General features: G+C 44.7%; 1 protein-coding gene across 2 annotated transcripts in view; it reads left to right on the plus strand.

Moving 5' to 3' along the window:
- Nucleotides 1-19,529, plus strand: part of fkbp6 (FKBP prolyl isomerase 6) — a 100,192-nt gene that overhangs the window by 65,791 nt on the left and 14,872 nt on the right. Inside the window, exon 9 of one of the 2 annotated variants that reach the window (XM_069911748.1) lies at nucleotides 3,179-5,918. The exons of the other annotated variant lie outside the window; for it this stretch is intronic. The gene's annotated coding sequence lies outside the window, so the exon portion shown is untranslated. Of the gene's footprint in view, nucleotides 1-3,178; nucleotides 5,919-19,529 lie in introns of those variants that run through there. 2 annotated transcript variants of the gene reach the window in all.

Here is a 19,529-nt window from a genome sequence, read left to right on the forward strand (position 1 = left end):
GCTGGGTGGGTCACGTCTCCAGAATGGAGGACCATCGCCTTCCCAAGATCGTGTTATGTGGCGAGCTCTCCACTGGCCACCGAGACAGAGGTGCACCAAAGAAGAGGTACAAGGACTGCTTAAAGAAATCTCTTGGTGCCTGCCACATTGACCACCGCCAGTGGGCTGATCTCGCCTCCAACCGTGCATCTTTGCGCCTCACAGTTCGGCGGGCAGCAACCTCCTTTGAAGAAGACTGCAGAGCCCACCTCACTGACAAAAGACAAAGGAAGAAAAACCCAACACCCAAACCCAACCAACCAATTTTCCCTTGCAACCGCTGCAACCGTGCCTGCCTGTCCCGCATCGGACTTGTCAGTCACCAACGAGCCTGCAGCTGATTCCATAAATCTTCGTCCGTGAAGCCAAGTCAAAAAAAGAAGAAGAAGCACTTGCAAAAAGAAGAATTGCTCAGTGTTTTCTACAGTTATAATTTAGATGACAAGGTATAGTTATAATTTAGACAACAAGGTATAGCCATCTTCAGCTGTGGCACAATTTTACATCTCTCGCTTCAGTAGCCACGTTGTTGTTTCAATTCCCAGTCCAGGGAGCTGGGCACAAAGAGAAAGGTACCACAAATCACATGTGACATTGAACTGAAGCCCTACCTACTCTCAGACAAAGGCAAGAGATCCCACAGCATGATTCTGAAGGGCAACATGGCAGTTCCCCTGTGACCAGGCTAATGGTTGATCTTTCATTTGAGTGATACATTCTTGCACGTTCCTTGAATCGCCTAATATCTAAAAATCATTCAATGTGTCTTGAACACCAATCAACTGAGTATCCATAGAGCTTCTGGGAAACAAATTCTGCACATTCATAACTTTCTGGATGAAGGAACTACTTCTCATCTCAGGAAATATGGCAAGTCGTCTAATACTCTATCAAACTTCTTCAGGTGTACTGTTAAAAATATACTGACTGGTTGAATCACGGCTAGGTTGCGTCACCCAAGTGCTTGGAAATGCAGAAGGTTGTAGAAAGTAGCAAACCTTGTCAAATCCACTATGAACTCCAACCTAGGTGAGGCACCACCTCAGGAAGGCAGCAAACATCATTCTGGTTATAACCTCTTCCCGCTGCTATCTTCGTGAAGAAGGGACGGATGCCTGGTCCAGCACCTCTGAGTTCAAGAACAAGTTTTTTTTTTCCAGTTGCTATTAGTCTCTTTTATCTCCCCTTGCTACCCCACCACAATCTACCCCAGCACCACAAAAAGACCAATCTGCACTATTGAAAGGCGGCACGGATAGTGTAGCAGTTACTGCAACGCATTCACAGAGCCATCAATTGGGACCCGAGTTTGAATCCTGTGCTGTCTGTAACGAGTTTATATGTTCTCCCCGTATCTGCATGGGTTTTCTCCGGGGGCTACGGTTTCCTCCTACCTTTCAAAAACGTGCCGGGTGTAGGTTATTGGGGTGTAAATTGGGTATCAAGGACTTGGCCAAAATGGCCTGTTCGTCTAAATTAAAATTTGAAGCACTTTTAAAAAAATCTTGCATTAAATGTATCTATGAATATTTGACTTGACTTTGGCTTGGCTTCGCGGACGAAGATTTATGAAGGGATAATGTCCACATCAGCTGCAGGCTCGTTTGTGGCTGACAAGTCCGATGTGGGACAGGCAGACACGGTTGCAGCGGTTGCAAGGGAAAATTGGTTGGTTGGGGTTGGGTGTTGGGTTTTTCCTCCTTTGTCTTTTGTCAGTGAGGTGGGCTCTGCAGTCTTCTTCCAAGGAGGTTGCTGCCCGCCGAATTGTGAGGTGCCAAGATGCACGGTTTGAGGCGATATCAGCCCACTGGCGGTGGTCAATGTGGCAGGCACCAAGAGATTTCGTTAGGCAGTCCTTATCCCTCTTCTTTGGTGCACCTCTGTCTCGGTGGCCAGTGGAGAGCTCGCCACATAACACGATCTTGGGAAGGCGATGGTCCTCCATTCTGGAGACGTGACCTACCCAGCACAGTTGGATCTTCAGCAGCATGGATTCGATGCTGTCGGCCTCTTCCATCTCGAGTACTTCGATGTTGGTGATGAAGTCGCTCCAATGAATGTTGCGGATGGAGCGGAGACAACGCTGGTGGAAGCGTTCTAGGAGCCGTAGGTGATGCCGGTAGAGGTCCCATGATTCGGAGCCGAACAGGAGTGTGGGTATGACAACGGCTCTGTATACGCTTATCTTTGTGAGGTTTTTCATTTGGTTGTTTTTCCAGACTCTTTTGTGTAGTCTTCCAAAGGCGCTATTTGCCTTGGCGAGTCTGTTGTCTATCTCGTTGTCGATCCTTGCATCCGATGAAATGGTGCAGCTGAGATAGGTAAATTGGTTGACTGTTTTGAATTTTGTGTGCCTGATGGAGATGTGGGGGGGGCTGGTAGTCATGGTGGGGAGCTGGCTGATGGAGGACCTCAGGTTTCTTCAGGCTGACTTCCAGGCCAAACATTTTGGCAGTTTCCGCAAAACAGGACGTCATGCGCTGGAGAGCTGACTCTGAATGGGCAACTAAAGCGGCATCGTCTGCAAAGAGTAGTTCACGGACAAGTTGCTCTTGTGTCTTGGTGTGAGCTTGCAGGCTCCTCAGATTGAAGAGACTGCCATCCGTGCGGTACCGGATGTAAACAGCGTCTTCATTGTTGAGGTCTTTCATGGCTTGTTTCAGCATCATGCTGAAGAAGATTGAAAAGAGAGTTGGTGCAAGAACGCAGCCTTGCTTCACGCCATTGTTAATGGAGAAGGGTTCAGAGAGCTCATTGCTGTATCTGACCCGACCTTGTTGCTTTTTGTGCAGTTGGATAACCATGTTGAGGAACTCTGGGGGGCATCCGAGGCGCTCTAGTATTTGCCAAATCCCTTTCCTATTCACGGTGTCGAAGGCTTTGGTGAGGTCAACAAAGGTGATGTAGAGTCTTTTGTTTTGTTCTCTGCACTTTTCTTGGAGCTGTCTGAGGGCAAAGACCATGTCAGTAGTTCCTCTGTTTGCGCGAAAGCCGCACTGTGATTCTGGGAGAACATTTTCGGCGACACTAGGTATTATTCTATTGAGGAGAATCCTAGCAAAGATTTTGCCTGCAATGGAGAGCAGCATGATTCCCTGTAGTTTCAGCAGTCTGATTTCTTGCCTTTGTTTTTGTACAGGGTGATGATGGTGGCATCATGAAGGTCCTGAGGCAGCTTTCCTTGGTCCCAGCAGAGCTTGAAAAACTCATGCAGTTTGGCATGCAGAGTTTTGCCGCCAGCCTTCCAGACCTCTGAGGGGATTCCATCCATACCTGCTGCTTTGCCACTTTTCAGTTGTTCAATTGCCTTATATGTCTCTTCCTGGGTGAGGACCTCATCCAGCTCTAGCCTTAAGGGCTGTTGAGGGTGCTGGAGCAGGGCGGATTCTTGGACTGAGCGGTTGGCACTGAAAAGAGATTGGAAGTGTTCTGACCATCGGTTGAGGATGGAGATCTTGTCGCTGAGGAGGACTTTGCCGTCTGAGCTGTGCAGCGGGCTTTGGACTTGGGATGAGGGGCCATACACAGCCTTTAGAGCCTCGTAAAAACTCCTGAAGTCGCCAATGTCCGCGCTGAGCTGGGTTCATTTGGCGAGGCTAGTCCACCACTCATTTTGGATCTCCCGGAAGATGGGAGATGGCTGCATGCGTGATGGAAGGCTATCTGGTGTAGGCTTCATGGTCAAGAACTCCATTGCCTCCAAACTCGAAAACCTTCCGACAGGCCACTCGGACCGGATCATGTCCATGCAACTCCCCCTTCAAAACAAGCGTCGCATCACCCTCATCAGTGTATATGCTCCAATCCTCCAGGTGGAACCAGCAGAAAACGACAAGTTCTACACTGATCTGCGCAACCTCATTCAACGCACCCCTACAGCCGACAAGGTTGTCATCCTTGGCGACATCAACGCTCGCGTCAGCAAAGACTCAGAAACCTGGCCAGGAATCCTGGGCAAGCATGGTGTCAGCAAGTGCAACGACAACGGGCGCCTCCTGTTGGAGCACTGCCTGAAGACTAACCTGGATGCATCCCCGATCCAAACACTGGCACCTCCTGGACTACGTCCTGGTGCGAGAAAGAGACGAACGAGATGTGCTCCACACCAGGGTCATGCCCAGCACGGAATGCCACACTGACCACCGGCTTGTTCGCTGCAAGCTCAACCTTCACTTCAAGGCAAAGTCCAGGAACAGTAAAGCCCCCAGAAAGAGGTTCAATGTTGGAAAGTAGCAGTCAGACGAAGTGAGAGGAAACTTCCAGGAAAACCTCTAAGCAAAGCTCGAGGATGCAATACGCCTCACGGACCCATCCCCTGAAACCCTCTGGGATCAGCTGAAGACTGCCATACTGCAATCCACTGAAGAGGTACTGGGCTTCTCCTCCAGGAAAAACAAGGACTGGTTCGACGAAAACAACCAGGAAATCCAGGAGCTGCTGGCAAAGAAGCGAGCTGCCCACCACCACCAGGCTCATGAATATTTATTATCTACTTATATATTTATTATCTCTTTCCCTACAGTCATTTAATGTGAACTATTGGAGATTTTTATTAACAAAAGTATCTGTTTGGGTGCAGCAAGTGAGAATTTCAGTGCATATGTACATTCTACATCATAATGAACTTGTTCTCATTATCATTTCATTGCCATTTCCTTATTTTGAGACTTCGACTCCTACTTCTATGCGCTCGAAGCAATGAAAATTTTTTCGCTGCACCTACTGGAATTTTAAGTTTCAATAAAATCAGCTGTCATTCTTCTAAACTCTGGAGTGCATTGATCCGGTGTGCCTAACGTATCAGTACTCAGTTTGTGGACCTTCGTAGCATGACAACTGCAGGTATCTCCTTTCTCCAGTGGAGAGCATGACTGATGTAGTCTCACCTGGTCCTACATAATTTCAATAAGACACCTTTACTCTTGTTCTCAAACCCTCTTACAATAATGGCCAATGTAACATTTACATGCCTTCTTATCAGCTTTCAGTGATTTATATCAAGTATTCCCAGGCTGCCTTCAGTCCCTCACCATTTAAAAATACTTTGGATTTCTATTTGTTTGTCCGAAATAGGTAAACTTGAATTCTTCCCCATTTTATTATGTCTGTCCTCCCTCTCCTCTTCATGGGGCCTAGTTGTCTCTAGAGCCTCTCTACATTCTCCTCACAACTTCCACTATCACTCAACTTTGTATCTCAGAAATGTTGATCACTTCAACGATTATTGGGAGCAGCAACAATGTGTTCCATCCATATCATCCTATTCATCACAGTCTCTCAAGCCAAAAATGATCCAGCTATTCCTACATTGTTTTGTCTGTTCATCGATGCTCAGCCCACACCAATTAACCCCAATCTACGTGCTCTAATTTTGTTTAATGGACTCTGTCAAAGGCCTTTCTTAAACTCCAAATGCAGAAGGTCCACTGATTCTCCATTATTTTTCTGTTTGTTGCAACCTCGAAAATCCCAACAGATGTGCGAAACACGATTTCCCTCTCATACTCCCCTGTTGACTACCAGATGCTTTTATTTTACTTTAAATGTTCCAATGTGACTTTCTTAATAATAGACGAAATATCATTCATTTTCCTTTGTGTTTATCTTGTTCTGAGCAAAGGCCTCGGTCACTGAAGGCTTCCTGATCGCATTGGACATTTGTATCTGGAGCTCAGGTTGCCAACTGATAGTATGGGGGGTCTGTGCAGCTGTGGGAGTGCAGGGACTCTCTTCTGCTTCTCCTTCTCTTACTGTAAGGGACACCAGGTAATACTAATGGCAACTCTTTTTTCTAAAGGAAATTTTGTGTAATATTACATTGTCTGCTTTATTACATGACAATAAAATGAATCTTGAATGCTGTGTGTATTCAGATATGACTTTTACCATTTTTGCCTGGTCTAATTCTCAACATGGTGGTGTACTCTTACGCCTGTAGGCTTGTCACTTTCTTGCACATTCTGCTCATCAATTCATTGCCATACTGTTCCTTCTCTTTTAATTTCCCTCACCAGAACCTCGCCCCCACCATTGCTTAGTACCTAACCTACAGCCTTAGTTATTTGATTTTCCAGTGCACGAGTCCCAGCTTCAACTGTTGAAGCCTGACATTCCATGCCTCTATTTATCCACTACTAGTGCATGCATGTGACTTGAAATGCATTTCTCCCATATCAATTTTTGAGTTCAACTTTCAGCCTCACTCATCTTGTCCCTCTTGACTAATCAATACTGCAGTTCTTTCTCTAAGGTGATGATGTGATGTTGTCTTGGAATTACATCCAGGTAAGTTCTATGGCACCACAATATCCAAATGTCAGACTCCAGCTCATCAACTCCCTGTTGAGGTTTCTCAAGCTGTTGCCCCTTAGTATGGATGTGCTCACCACTGGCCTCTTCGGTTTCCAGCAGTTCCAATACTCTACAGCAGTAGTATGCCATCCATCCTGAATGTTTGTCTTAATTTTAATTAATTCAAATCAATTTATTTAATTAATTATTTAAATGTAAATCTCCTCCCTCACCAACGTCCATGCTGGTTGATATTGCACTCATAGGGGACTATATGCACTAATTGATTACTCCAATTCCTACATTCCAGCACTAATCCCTAACTTCAAATGGAGGTCATTTAGCTGGGACATTCTGAGGTCAAAAAAGCCCTTCCTAAAGATGCATATCTTTATTGACCACATTGGTATGATGTAATGATAATGGCAGAAATGAGTACCCTAGTGTCAAAGGTCACCTTTGTCCTCCTCATTACACAGTACCAAATAGCTTCACTATCTGAATTTGCTCATGTTTACTTGCTGTAGCTGCCAGGCCCTCAATCCATCCACATGGTAGCAGTTACAAATGTAGTTTAATTCTGCATTGAATATAAGAGCCTGGAGGTTATATTCCAACAGTATAAAATATTGGTCAGGCCTCGGGTGGAATACTGCATGGCATTCTGGTGACCACACAGATGTGGTGCTGGACAGGGTACAGAGGAGATTCACCAGGATATTGCCTGGGATGGAACATTTCAGTTAGGCTTAGAGACTGGAGTGGCTGGGTCTGTTTTCCTTGGAGGAGATGACGCCAGTGTGTCGAGAGAAAAAAGAATGGTTGCTGTCTCAAGTTGAATCTTGATGAAGGATTCAACATGAAGCTCCAGCTATTCTTTATATTTCTCTCACTGATGCTGTTCGACCCGCTGAATTCAAGTTTATTTACCATCCGATTATGCAAGTACAACCTGATGAAACAGCGTTCTCCGATCCTCGCTACAATCCACTACAAACACACACAGACAAATGATACGTATCCACAGTACTTATACACAGATATCAAAATAAATAAATATTGTTAAATAAATAGTTGAGTCACGGAGAGTTTGTATTGAGCAGCTCATCAGTCATTCGCCAGTCTCACTGCCCGTGGGAGGAAGCTGTTTCTCAGCCTGGTGGTACGGCTTTCATACTTCTGTATCTCCTTCCCAATAGGAGAGGCTGAAAGGTGCTCTATGCTAGAGTGGTAGGGATCATCAATGATTTTGCGAGCTCCCTTTAGTCAACAATCCTGGTAAATCCCATCGATGTGGGGGAAGGAGACCCCAGTGATCCTCTCTGCCACTCCTATGGTCCTCCAATCTGATGCTCCCCGGCATCATACCACATTGAGATGCTGCCGGCCAGGATACTCCTGTAGAAAGTAACCTTGCCCACTTCAGTCCTCTCAGGAAGAGCAGTCGTCGTTGCACCTCCCTCTAGCAGATTGTCTTTTGCACCTGGAGTAGACTGACTTGATGTGCACTTAAATCACCTTCAAGTGGTTAGGGGCCAAGTGCTGGAAGGTGGGATTAACACTAATGGGTCCAACTCATTTGAGTAGATACAGTGGGCTAATGACCTATTTCCATGCCGTTCAGCATTATGGCTCTTCTTATCATTTCAGAATTAGTCTACAAGTCAGTCTTTAATAGTTAATGATTTTTACCCTCCTCAAGGGAGCTGAAAGTGAGGACAATTCAGATACTGAGTTGGATGTTAAAAATAGTGAGAACACCCAAGTTGCTTACCCTGATGTTATTTTAAATATTCTTTCTAAGTTTACTTTCCACACTTAGGTATTTTCATTAGTTGCCTTTAATTTTGGAAGGCCTTTGTACTTTAGCCAAAATAAGCTCGATAAACCCACTGGCTGTGTCCTGCATACCCTCTGTCTGCTATCTCACGTCAAAGAAAGCATAATTGCAAGGAAGCCCAAGGCTGTCACAACAAGACGGGACATTTAAATCATTTGATGCAACTTTATTCAATATATATGTTGTAGTGGTTATTTTAATCTCGACTTTCCCTGTAGCAGGTGGAGTTGCTGAAAGCATTGATTCTGTAAATAAATGCAAGATTGTTGAAACTGTTGTCCAGGACCAAGGCAGATGCAGTGCCTTCTTCTATCTCCTTGAAACCTCCTCTTCTCCTGTCCATGAGGCTGTTCACTTGGGCCAAGTCAATGTCTTGCAAACACACAAGATGCTGTAATCTGAAGCTAAACTCAATCTGCTGGAGGAGCGCAGTACGTCGAGCTGCATCAGTGGGAGAAAGCGAACAGTCAGCTTCTCGGGCCAAAGCCCTCAATCAAGATTCAATACCTTGTCCGCTGGTTATTCTTCCAAAGAGCCACTGGTGGCTGCCAGGAGTGTTGTGCTAAAAAATGTCAGGGTGAGTGCTTCGGGTGAGTGAGTTAAGAGTGTCTGAGCCACCACAGAGCTCTTCAGTAGAAAATTTCAGAGATTCATTTAACATTTTTTTGAGTTAAATTTTCCTCTATCTCAGTCCTTAATAGCAGCTCCTTATTTCAAGACAGTGACCCCTGGTTCTACGCACCTCAGCCAGGGGATCTGAACCTTATACAGTTGCAGACTGACTGTGTTTAGTTTGGCAAAATGAGGCAGGCTTAAATCTTCAAACTAACAGTGTGAAAATGGCTTTGGTGTTTCATTTATCTCAGGAAATTGCACAGATGAAATGTTATCACTATTATTTTCAGTGGAGGGGTCATTTGGTGGAGGCTCACACAATTATTCCAGTTGAGGTAGTCCGTGGAAACACAACCTAAGAAAAACTCCAGCAATGAACAGTGTTAATTCAGGCAGCACAATGAACAGAGCAGCTTTCAGAAAAGCTTGCTTTAAAACCATGGGAGTTAAAACAGTGCAAATATATTGGAAAAATACACGAGAGGGGAAAAACATCAAATAAAAAAGGAATGCTTTGGATAATAGAGAGTGTAAATTTGATAGCTTCGCTGTGGAAGTGGATGGTTAACATCAAACCTAACTAGCTAAAAATAGTTGTTCTGGAAAACAAAAGTGGTTTATAATATGAAGGAACATGTCAGGGGAAGAGTGGAGAATATGTCAGATTTAATTTACAAGTTGCGTCACTGATAACTGGGTAAGAAAAATTGGATGTTTTAACAGGCTGAGAGCAAGCAACTCCATCGTACAAGCAAATGTGGAGTAAATCTCGGAGGGTAAACCTTTCAGGGTAAAATGTCGATGATGCCCGGGAAAAATTATATGAACAGAAACGAGAGAAAGCCTCAGTGAAGTTTTCTGATCTATACTTGCAAAGCCCTTCCAGCTCGAGGGTCGGGGGGCACTTCATCCTATGCCCTGCTTCTGTAATTAAAATTCGTGACCTGCCTTGGAAAGCAACAACCATTTTGCAGCTCCTTGCCTGCCATCATCTTGCTCGAAGGCGACATGTGTGAAGGTCTTTGGCTCAGTTCTACTACATTTGTTGAACTACAAGGCTTTTTTGAACAGCTCAACCTACCCCAGGCAGTCAGTTCACACATGGTCAAAGGATAACTGAATGGATCGCAGGCCAAAACTTGAACTGAGTGTTGTGGTGGAACTGCAAAGATTGATTTGCTTTTTAAGTAGGTTATCTACTGATAGCTGGGAAGAAAATTAGTTAGGTAAATGTAGGAGAGTGAAATTAGCTTGGGTTCCTGACCCCTTTGCAACAGAAGGTCAAGTTAGGATAAATTTGTGATGTAGTGCCAGTGGTTGTGGAGCCTGCCAACAATCTGTGGCCTTGTCTACACATGATCGATGGCAGTCAGACAGGGGAACAGAGACAACACACACCTCAGCAAGATTCAGTGCCTTCGGGAGGTAGAGAAAGCAACATGTTTCTTCCACAAAAAAATGGACTATATTATCTTGAATTTGGAGCCAGTTACAAAATGGCTGATTAAATAGTCTGAGGCAGTTTATACTGATTTTTTTTTCCAGGAATCAAAGGGCACTCTGGTCCAAACACAACATTACTCAGTAAACTGGTCATGCATACACAAAGCATAAAGTGTGCCTGTTTGAAATATACTATCTAATACACAAAACACATAAACCCAGACAAGGAAAGAGATCAAAAATGCTTGACTCAAGACCCATAATGATCAGAAGAGACATGTATTATACACTAGATCCTTTATCTTCTTAATGTGGGTGATCTCAACTTTAATGACCTACAAAGTTTACTGAAGTCCCTGACCCATTGCATTATTTTAATTTAGAGATAACAGCCCCTTCTGGCCAACATGCCTGCACTGCCAAAATACATCCATGTGACCAATTAACCTCCTAATTCCATACGCCTTTGGAATGTAGGAGGATGTGCCTGGAGGCTGTGGAAGTGGGTGAGGCCCTCAATTAATACTTCTCTTCAGTATTCACCAAAGAGAAGGGCCTTGATGATGGTGAGGTCAATATGGGTGTCATAAATGTTCTAGAGCATATTGATATTAAGAGAGAGAATGTGTTGGAGCAGTTAAAATGCATGAGGATGGATAAGTCCACGGGGCCTGACGGAATATACCCCCAGGCTGCTCAACAAGGCTGAGCCTCTGGCTAGGATCTTTGTGTCCTTGTTATCCACAGGAATGATACCAGAGGATTTGAGGGTGGCAAATGTTGTCCCCATGTTCAAAAAAGGACATAGGGAAAGTTCAGGTAATTATAGGCCAGTGAGTCTTATGGTCGGGGTGGGCAAACTGTTGGAAAGGATTCTTAGAGATGGGATCTATGGGCATTTAGAGAATCATGGTCTGATCAGGGACAGTCAGCATAGCTTTGTGAAAGGCAGATTGTGTCTCACAAGCCTGATAGATTTCTTTGAGGAGGTGACCAGACATATTGATGAGGGTAGTGCAGTGGATGTGGTCTACATGGAGTTTAGTAAGGCATTTGACAAGATTCCACATGGTAGGCTTATTCAGAAAGTCAGAAGGCATGGAATCCAGGGAAGCTTGGCATTGTGGATTCAGAATTGGCTTGCCTCGAGAAAGCAGAGGGTTATGGTGGAGGGAGTACATTCAGATTGGAGGGTTGTGTCTAGTGGAATCCCTCAAGGATCAGTTCTGGGATCTCTGCTTTTCATGATTTTTATTAATGACTTGGATGAGGGGATAGAGGGGTGGTTGGCAAGTTTTCAGATGACCCAAAGGTGTAGTGGATAGTGTAGAGGATTGTAGAAGATTGCAGTGGTACATTGATAGAACGTAGATCTGGGCTTTGAAGTGGCAGATGGAGTTCAATCTGGTTAAGTGTGATCTGGTCATGTTGGAAGGACAAACTCCAAGGCAGGGTACAAATTTAATGGCAGATTTCTTGATTGTGTGGAAGACCAGAGGGATCTGGGGGTCCATACCCACAGATCCCTGAAAGTTGCCTCATAGGGTAGCTAAGAAAGTTTATAGGGTGTTAGCTTTCATAAGATGAGGGATTGAGTTTAAGAGCTGTGAGCAGCTCTATAAACTCTGGCTAGACCACACTTGGAGCACTGGGTCCATTTCTGGCCTTATTATAGGAAAGACGTGGAAGTGCTTGAAAGGATGCAGAGGAGATTTACCAGGATGCTACCTGGTTTAGAGAGTATGCATTATGAGCAGAGATTAAGGGAGTGAGGGCTTTACTCTTTGGGGAGAAGGAGGATGAGAGGAAACATGATAGACAGACATGGGGAGAATGTACAAACTTCTTACAGACAGCATGGATTCAAGCCCTGGTGGCTGGCGCTGTAATAGTATTGCACTAACCACTATGTTAGCCCGTGCCACACACAGGTAGCAAAATTGTTAGCTTCAAGGTTACAAACATTCACCAGCAAAATTCAGGGTACTAACTTATTTTTTCCTCTTTTTCAATCAAATCTCCACGCTGGTGCCGTCAGCAAACTGAAACAGGCTAGGATTACTCAGAGTATTAAGAGTAGTTTGTCCTAGGGGCAATCATCCAGTAATGACTTGGTCCTGATCAAGGACTCAGAACAACATCACATCTTCTAGTCAGTGGGAAGGGGGCCAATCTCTTTTCTCTGCTGCCCCGACTGGGTCCATCAATAGATGGCCAAAACCAGCCATTCTTTATTCTCAGTAATTTATATACAATCAGTGATGGTATCATTTATCCATATCAGTCTGTAAAAGCATCAAACCCTAATGAACCATCAACCAAATAGGCACCCTGGGATGAGGGAAACCCCAATCCCTACACAGGTTGTGAGAAGAAGGACTGAGAGCAGAAGTGTGGGTAATAGAGGAAGTGCAGTCAAGAGTCCTGTCAGCAATGATGATGGGAAGGAAAGTTACTGGTGTAGAAAACCTCATCAGTACAGATATATTCAAAACAGCAAATCTGGAAGAGTGGTGTCTTTACAGGAAGCAGATTGGCAGGAGGGTGGTTGAGAGAGCTGCAAGAGCCCGTGGGACTCACATTGCCTGAAATGTCAATAAAGAAAGGAAAGAGTGAAATATAAACAAATGCTCTGCATGGAGCCCCTTGCAATGCCAAGACAAATCTTCTTGCGAATAACACATTAAGCTGCTGAATCATGCCTTCGTAAACTCTTTGTACACTGGTTCTTGAAAGGGCATTTGCACCAAAGCATCTCTTGCAGGTTATGAAAGGATTTATTTAGAAGAACCTCATTATTTGGGAAATATCACAATAATAAAATTGGACAAATGATCAGTTAATCTGCTTTAAGAGCTGTTGGCTAGTTCCTTGCTCGTCCTCAAATTATGCTTCTGATTCTTTTTATATTTAGTCCGGCATGCAAACCACATGTTGGTTCACCAACTTGGTTCAGAAATTATTCAAACCATGTAATGTGCTCAGATCTCAGGAGTTAGCTTAGTGGCCTCTTAAGCAAGTTAGGCCTGCAGGGTGAGATGGGAGAAGAAAAAATTCATACTAGGCTGGGGTGGGGAAGCTGATTTTAGTCTATTTTATGTTATCTTCTGATCTTGAAAAATATTATTTTGCCTTAGTGGCAGTTATGGAGCTAATGGGCAGAGGACAAATCCAAAGGAAAGGTTTCATTCTGTCTTATTAAACATTCCAGGGTCAATTAACACAGGTTTAGTGCTGGTTTATTTATTTATTCTCTAGTTATTTAGACATACAGCATGATAACAGGCCCTTTCGGCCCACGAGCTCGTGCCTCCCAATTACACCAAATTGACCTACAGCCCTGGTATGTTTTGAAGGATGGGAGAAAACCAGAGCACCTGGAGGAAACACACGCAGACACACGGAGAATGTGCAAACTCCTTACAGACAGCGTGGGATTTGAACCTGGTTCTCGGTCATTGGTGCTGTAACAATGTTGCACTAACAACTACTCTAACCATGCCACCCTCCACTAACCGTGACACCCTCATAAGGTCCTTTGACAATGTCTGATCAAGATTCGTATAATATAGTCTCAAAGCACTCTAGTTTACACCACCTCACTTCATTTCAGTGTGCACAGTGTGAGTTAAGTTTAATGTAAAATAACCAGTTTACCTATCTCGGCTGCACCATTTCATCAGATGCAAGGATCGACAACGAGATAGACAACAGACTCGCCAAGGCAAATAGCGCCTTTGGAAGACTACACAAAAGAGTCTGGAAAAACAACCCACTGAAAAACCTCACAAAGATAAGCGTATACTGAGCCGTTGTCATACCCACACTCCTGTTCGGCTCCGAATCATGGGTCCTCTACCGGCATCACCTACGGCTCCTAGAATGCATCCATCAGTGATGTGTCCACTCCATCCTCAACATTCATTGGAATGACTTCATCACCAACATCGAAGTACTCGAGCTGGCAGAGTCTGCAAGCATCGAGTCCACGCTGCTGAAGATCCAGCTGCGCTGGGTGGGTCACGTCTCCAGAATGGAGGACCATCGCCTTCCCAAGATCGTGTTCTATGGCGAGCTCTCCACTGGCCACCGAGACAGAGGTGCACCAAAGAAGAGGTACAAGGACTGCCTAAAGAAATCTCTTGGTGCCTGCCACATTGACCACCGCCAGTGGGCTGATCTCGCCTCAAACCGTGCATCTTGGCGCCTCACAGTTCAACCTCCTTTAAAGAAGACCGCAGAGCCCACCTCACTGACAAAAGGCAAAGGAGGAAAAACCCAACACCCAACCCCAACCCACCAATTTTCCCCTGCAGCCGCTGCAACCGTGTCTGCCTGTCCCGCATCGGACTTGTCAGCCACAAACGAGCCTGCAGCTGACGTGGACTTTTTACCCCCTCCATAAATCTTCGTCCGCGAAGCCAAGCCAAAGAAGAAAATAACAATTGTTGCAGACTGTTTATGCATCTTCATCCCAACCTCAGGTAAACATCCCGGCGGTACCAGTGAGAATTCTTTCCATTTCCTGCTTTCCTTGTGGACTCTCTATGTGAAATTGCCAATGTAAAGTCACTCACCACTGAATGATGGTGGTTCTCTGCTCCGACCTTCCAGCCCGTAAAGATTCAATTGAAGATGAACTTCAAGCTTTTCTAATTACATTTGCCATCCTACTCCCTCTCTGACCTGGCAGTGTGGCCACCTGTCCCGACACCTTGAGGCCCTGTGCAACCTTGAGGAACAGTACCTCACTAACTCCTGGGCATGTGGCAGCCTTTTTGAATCAGCTATTTGGTCTGTATCAATAGTACATCTGTAATATTAGTTGTTTTTCTCCTGTTTTTATCTGTCTGTGAGGATTTGTCCAACCTGACATGCATTTTACAACTCCCACATTCTTTTGCATCAGTTCTCATGTCTACATATTCACCCTCTAACTGCTCCTATTCTCTCATATACTAGTCCTTGTGGTCACCTTTGTTTCACCCCATCAGAGTTATGGTCATAGTCATGCAACATAAAACAGGCCTTACAACCCAACTTGTCTATGGTGACCAAGTTGGTATTCTGAATGGTCCTGTTTGGGCTATATCCTTCTGAGCCCTTCCATTCATTATGCCTATCCAAATATCTTTGAACATTATAATTGTACCCACTTTCTACCTCTGGAAGCTCACCCTCTGAGTGAAAAAGTTGCCCCTCAGGTCCATTTTAAATCCCTCCCCTCTCATCTTAAACTTAAGCCCTCGTTCAAGAATCATCTCCCTTGGGAATAAGATTATGACCATTCATTTTATCCATGTCTCTTGTAATTTTACAAACTTCTAAAATGTCAACCCTCAGACTCTTACACTCTCAGAAATAAAGACCCAGTCTACCTAACCTCTCCCGTTAACTCAAGCTTTCCAGTCCTGGCATCATCCTAGTGAATCTCCTCTGCACCCCCTTCCACTTTATTGAAGTGCTTCCTATAGTGGGATGATCGGAGCTGCTTGCAATACACCAACACATTGTACAGTTGGATCATGAGGCTCCAATTTTTCTAATGGTGTTTTATTTCTTTCTTACATTCTTTCCTTTTCATTTTAAAAGAGAACTCAACAGCAGCAGAGCTGGTGCTCATAACCAGCAGTTAAATGGCAAAAACAGTTCATTGGGCAGTATGAAGGAGGGATGTTTTCCAGTTACTGATTGTAGTCCTGTAAGCCTCCTGGGATCCGTCCCCACCCCTGAACAGCTCTTCCTAACCTAACACACAGGAGCTTCAATTGGGCATGTATCTCACTGACAAGATCTTGTGGGGTTCTTTCTTTTTCTTTGGCTTGGCTTTGCAGACGAAGATTTATGGAGGGGTATGTCCACGAGCTGCAGGCTCGTTGGTGACTGACAAGTCCGATGCGGGACAGGCAGGCACGGTTGCAGCGGTTGCAAGGGAAAATTGGTTGGTTGGGTTTGGGTGTTGGGTTTTTCCTTCTTTGTCTTTTGTCAGTGAGGTGGGCTCTGCAGTCTTCTTCAAAGGAGGTTGCTGCCCGCCGAACTGTGAGGCGCCAAGATGCACGGTTGGAGGTGATATCAGCCCACTGGCGGTGGTCAATGTGGCAAGCACCAAGAGATTTCTTTAAGCAGTCCTTGTACCTCTTCTTTGGTGCACCTCTCTCTCGGTGGCCAGTGGAGAGCTTTCCAAATAACACGATCTTGGGAAGGCGATGGTCCTCCATTCTGGAGATGTGACCCACCCAGTGCAGTTGGGTCTTCAGCAGCATGGATTCGATGCTTGCAGACTCTGCCAGCTCGAGTACTTCGATGTTGGTGATGAAGTCATTCCAATGAATGTTGAGGATGGAGTGGACACATCACTGATGGATGCATTCTAGGAGCCGTAGGTGATGCCGGTAGAGGACCCATAATTCGGAGCAGAACAGGAGCGTGGGTATGACAACGGCTCTGTACTCGCTGATCTTTATGTGTTTCTTCAGTTGGTTGTTTTTCCAGACTCTTTTGTGTAGTCTTCCAAAGGCGCTATTTGCCTTGGCGTGTCTGTTGTCTATCTCTTTGTCGATCCTTGCATCAGATGAAATGGTGCAGCCGAGGTAGGTAAACTGGTTGACCGTTTTGAGTTCAGTATGCCCGATGGAGATGTGGGGGGGCTGGTGGTCATGGTGGGGAGCTGGCTGATGGAGGACCTCCGTTTTCTTCAGGCTGACTTCCAGGCCAAACATTTCGGCAGTTTCCACAAAACAGGACGTCATGCGCTGGAGAGCTGGCTCTGAATGGGCAACTAAAGCAGCATCGCCTGCAAAGTTTAGTTCACGGACAAGTTGCTCTTGTGTCTTGGTGTGAGCTTGCAGGCGCCTCAGATTGAAGAGACTGCCATTCGTGTGGTACCGGATGTAAACAGCGTCTTCATTGTTGAGGTCTTTCATGGCTTGTTTCAGCATCATGCTGAAGAAGATAGTAAAGAGAGTTGGTGCGAGGACGCAGCCTTGCTTCATGCCGTTGTCAATGGAGAAGGGTTCGGAGAGCTCATTGCTGTATCTGACCCGACCTTGTTGGTTTTCGTGCAGTTGGTTACTTTTGTGTGAATCTGGGAGCTCCATTTCCCTCTCCGCGAGTGCATATTGCAGGTGTGTGGCTGCCTTAGGATCTGCACACACATCACCAACGGGGCAATTGCCACAGTGTTCTGAGACACCACCTGCTATCTACATCTCTCTAATGAAGCGTGTAGATACAGACAGATTTCATTCTTCATGAAAACCTCCCACCTGCTTTTTTGATCCTGGACTGGTTTTTCCATGAATGTCAATGTCATGTGGATGCTCAATTTCTTCACCATAGAGTCTTGCCAAAATGCCACACGAGATCTTTCAAGTTGTCATTCAGCACATCTTCAGAAATGAGACTCAGTCACTGTCATTTGGGAAAACAATTACTTCCTCTACTTAAAAAAAGGTCTGGCCCAGAAAGGAAGCAGTCATATCTCTGTGAAATTCACAACTTCCTCCATTTCCATGCATTCCTTAAAATCCTTAAAGAAGATTAAATAATCCTTATCCACACCTTTCCAAAAAACCTATTGTTGACTCAGCCTCCACCACCATTTCTGGAAGAACAAATGACATTGTGAAGCCTGTTTGCTCTGAATCTCTTTGTTCTTCTCATAGTGGAAAAGTCTAGGATGGGGGTGGACAACCTTTTTTTTAAAACTCACATTCCACCTTAAGTAATCCCTATGCCATCGGTGCTCTGTGATTGGTAAGGGCATGTGCATGAATGTATGTGCTTGTACGCGCTTGTGTGTGTCTGCTTCATTATGTATACAATAAGACATGCTCCAAAATGAGATCATTGTTTCATGCCTAAAGCATCGAATCAAAGATTCTCAACCTTTTTCTTTCCACTCACCTACCACTAAGTAATCTCTATACCATAAGTGCTCTGTGATTAGTAAGGGATTGCTTAAGGTGGTAGGTGAGTGGGAAGGGAAGTTTGAGAACCACTGCTCTGGACCCAATTGTTAAAGAAATATTCTGGTGGAGAAAAATAGAAATTGGCCCATTTCCTTTGGAGCTATGAAACCGTGCACATAATGAGTCAATGAGGTACAATTAAAACAGTGGTTTTCAAACTTTTTTCTTGCCACTCACCTACCACCTTAAGCAGTCCCTTACTAATCACAGAGCACCTATGGCATAGGGAATACTTAAGATAGAATGTAAATTTTAAAGAAAAGGTTGCCCACCCCTGGTCTAGGACAAGAGGACACATCTCACAATTGAAGGACCTTCACTTAGAATAGAAATGCGGAGTAATTTCTCGCCAGAGGGTGGTAAATCTGTGAAATTTGATGCCATAGTCAATTAGTAGAGGCTGTGTTTGGGATATTTAAGGCAGAGATTGGCCAGGGCATCAAAGATAATGGGGAAAAGGCCATGCAGTGGGTCTGAGTGGAAAAATTAATCAGCACATGATTAAATGACAAGACAGACTAATGGGCTGAATAGCCTATTTCTGTTCCTAGGTCTTATGGTTATGTATCACCGAATGCTGGGTGTAGATTTCCCACATTCACCTACTCAACAGCATTGTGAGATTAATTTGTTTTATTTTCAATTTTTTATTGATTTTAAGATATGCAAAATACATTGGTACATGTGGTAATAATAATAAATTGTTTATTAATAATAAACATGGTTATCCAACTGCACGAAAACCAAAAAGGTTGGATCAGATACAGCAATGAGCTCTCTGAACCCTTCTCCATTAACAATGGCGTGAAGAAAGGCTGCATTCTCGTACCAACCCTCTTTTCAATCTTCTTCAGCATGATGCTGAAACAAGCCATGAAAAACCTCAACAATGAAGACACTGTTTACATCCGGTACCGCACGGATGGCAGTCTCTTCAATCTGAGGCGCCTGCAAGCTCACACCAAGACACAAGAGCAACTTATCCGTGAACTACTCTTTGCAGACGATGCCGCTTTAGTTGCCCATTCACAGCCAGCTCTTCAGCGCTTGACGTCCTGTTTTGCGGAAACTGCCAAAATGTTTGGCCTGGAAGTCAGCCTGAAGAAAACTGAGGTTCTCCATCAGCCAGCTCCCCACCATGACTACCAGTCCCCCCACATCTCCATCAGGCACACAAAACTCAAAATGGTCAACCAGTTTACCTATCTCGGCTGCACCATTTCATCGGATGCAAGGATCGACAACGAGATAGACAACAGACTCGCCAAGGCAAATAACACCTTTGGAAGACTACACAAAAGAATCTGGAAAAACAACCAACTGAAAAACCT

This window comes from Narcine bancroftii, chromosome 14 (assembly GCF_036971445.1).
Source record: "Narcine bancroftii isolate sNarBan1 chromosome 14, sNarBan1.hap1, whole genome shotgun sequence".
In the NCBI taxonomy this organism is placed as follows: Eukaryota; Metazoa; Chordata; class Chondrichthyes; order Torpediniformes; family Narcinidae; genus Narcine; species Narcine bancroftii.